The sequence below is a fragment of the Adelges cooleyi genome, unplaced genomic scaffold (genome assembly GCF_023614345.1).
Source record: "Adelges cooleyi isolate 19-005CV unplaced genomic scaffold, UGA_ACOO_1.1 ACOO_flye_CR_arks_rails_tigmint_CR_PRNA_9, whole genome shotgun sequence".
In the NCBI taxonomy this organism is placed as follows: domain Eukaryota; kingdom Metazoa; phylum Arthropoda; class Insecta; order Hemiptera; family Adelgidae; genus Adelges; species Adelges cooleyi.
Window position 1 is genome coordinate 5,034,531 of NW_026096579.1, and position 3,529 is coordinate 5,038,059.

Below are 3,529 nucleotides of genomic sequence, written 5' to 3' on the forward strand. Positions count from 1 at the left end.
GTAATGAGCAAAACAAAACGAGCATCAAAATAAATATTTTCTAAACAAATTAATAATATAATAAAATAAAAATAAAACGATTTTACAACAATAGTATTGAACATAGAAAAAAAAAAGTCACAATACATATTTTAACATCAATAAAATCACTTGAATTTATAATGATTATTGATCTTTGCTACGAAATTAGCAGTATACATCATTCGCACATATAGTTTAACAGGACCAAGTCCTTGGGCACCCGCAAAAGGAATTTCAGAGAGGGAAAAACATAATAATATATACTCTCTTTTTTTATTTATTTATTATTTTTGCGATAGGCCATTGTTAAAAAGCTAAAGGATAATTATTAGAATTTTTCTAAAGTGTTATTAACAATATTATAATTAACATCAAATTTTTTTTTTCACAAGCGTCAAATAACTAATCAGTTATATATTATAATATTATGTTTAAAAAATCAATTGTTCGTATCTCAATATTATTATTTTTTAACATCTAAAAGAGCTAGTGGGGATAGTTTCCTAATGGGTGCCCGTATAACTCGATACCATAAAATATAATTATTGTACAGAACAAAAATCGCAGTACAAACTAAGAGTCATGTTATTATATTTGGCACATCTTAGAAATATGATAAAAAGTTTAAAACAAAGCATGACGTGAACAAGTTGCCTTTAGTAATGCCACCATAAACAGCTACTGTTATAGTTTAGATTAATAATTAGAAGATTATCAGCTGAACTAGTCAATAAATTAGTTTGTACTTTTGCTCAAAAAATATGAATTAATAATAAATAATTAATCGTAATAGTTTATATAAATATAACACATTGCTCGAAAAATGATTTTGATAAATTTAAATAAACGAAGAAGCAATTTCAAAAATAATGTTTAACCTTAACTAACATCGTATTGACATGGGTGATTTTTTCAACGTCATTAATTAAATTGAAATTTAAAATTAAAGTGAAACAAAATATTATATTTATACGTACAAAGTAATCATTCATAACAGAGATCAAACTCCACCAACGATATGTTATTTGTAAGAAAATTCGATAAATATGATTTTTCTCTAAAAGGTAGGTAACATTGAATAGGTATACATGTATATAAATAAATACATAATATTATGCACAAATATATTGTTTATAATTTTACTCTCTAAATTTAACACACGTAACGGTACTGAAACATCTCTATTCGGTGTGATTGTCATATTGTGAAAAATAAATAAATATATATATATGTGTATACTTATAAACTTTTTTGTAATTTTTATATTTCTTGAAACATAATATGTACTCGATAAAGAGTATTTGTATAGTAACCACGTTTAGTAACGATATAATAACAATAATAATAATACAGAAAATAATTTATTAAAAAAAAAACAATAAACGGAACACATTAACAATATTAATACACATTGAATGGTATTATATGACTTACACGAAAATGTGTTTTACATCAAATGCAACAACCATCAGGGCTTAATGGCTAAGAATAATACTTCAACTATTTTATCTTTTTTTTTGTTAACGAATTTTTAGAATTCTATTTTATGCCGCGTTATTTCATTAAGTAATTGTATTTTTTTAAATAAAATATTTTATTAAACAGATCAACAAATGGTCAATGTTTATTTAAATCCCTTATCGGTTCAATCAGCCCCTGGCGTACATCGACATGTATTATAATTCCGTAATATTATATTATATTATTACTTATCATGAAGTAATATAACGCACAAGAGCGATAAAAGAAGATTAAAAAAAATTACGGAGACGCGAAAAAAAATAAGTAACTATCATATCACACAAATTAATCACCACCTTAATATTATTATCATCATCATAATAAATAAAATATATAATAAAATTTGCTCACAAGTCACAATAGAAGAGTTTGACAATAGGAATTGAATAAGTGTCATCATTTTTATACTTTGTTAAACGCTATAAAACATTACTCCAATTTTAATGAATAAACTACATATTATTATCAAAGAACAAAAATCCCCGACAAAATACTCTAACGTCAAACATAACCATTCTTATATTATTATTCACGTATCTTAATTAACAGTAACAACATTGCGGTTAAATAATATATAACAACGACTTATATATTATTAGTAGTATTATTATTTAAAAAATAAGAATTGAAATTCGCATCGGCAGCCGTGTAATTTTTTATTCTTATTTTTTTTAAAATTTATTTTTTCATATTATTGTGTTATATTTATATACATTTTCGGCTGGATACACCGTTTTAGTTTCTCCAGTGAGCAAAGGTTAAAAAAAAAACAACCAATTTTTTTTAGAACTTTAAACGTCTACACGAGAATTTAGCCGACGATAAGCAGAAAATATGTAACATTATACTAATGTATTTATTAGCCTACATTAAAAAAATGCATAGAACAATGCTGTGTAAAGCGATATTGATAGATTTTCGTACAAGTATTTTATTATGTCACAGCAATGAATTACAAAATATATTATGATAAGCAATGATTGATCGCGAATAAAATTTGTTTGATTGACAATAATTTTTATAAGAATGATTAGATATGAGTACAAGACAGTGGCGTAATTAGGGGAGGGCCCAGGACCTCGTCAACATTGTCATCCAAAATCCCTCCAATTTTTTCGTTTTGTTTTTAGACTAAGTGTAATTATTAATGCTCAAGTTCTCTCCATAATTCAGGTATAATTGCGCCACTATTACACGTCCAAGTGTTACTGATTGTGCGTATTTCACCGAGTAGACCGAGAACACATCCACACAAACGTTACAAATATGCTTAAGTATGCTTGACAAAGTAGTCTGTTATCTTAGGAGCGTAGGGAAAATAGTAGACATGCGTGTTAAATTTGATTAATTGGAAGAGAAGGTGTAAATATGTTCGGTATAGATTTGGGTTTACAGTTGGGTTAAAGCAGGGCGGATACAAGTGAGGGTAGCTGAAACCTTTCCCTTATGTACTTTAATTTTATTAATTAAAACTGCATTTCTATGTTTATTTTTTTTCTTTTATAAGGTATTTGTATTATACTATGTAAGTTTTAACTCTATGACTATTGCTTATATGTATTTGAATTGGATATTTTTTTCTAGCCCTCCGTTTTTTCACACCTAAATCCACCCCCCTGGGATAAAGTATACGTTGTCGAGCAACTAATATATAAATATTTGTCGTGATACGGCTTTGGCTCGAAGAATTGAGCTGTTTAATTCGATAACGGCATACAATTTTATGTGAACTGTTCACGGTCATCCCGAATATATTTTGTTTATTTCGCTGCGGACCTACAAAGGTCGAGTACACTCGTAAAAGCGTAGACTCTACAAACGGTGATCTACTAAACAAAGACGTTCCGCGACAATATTTAATCGCATTTAAAAAATGTTTTGTTTGTTCGAAATTTGGAAGACAAAATTACGAAAAATTCGAATACACGTAGTTGTATACATTTATTAATTATAACTATTTAGAGTAACAATTAAATTTATTTAAAAA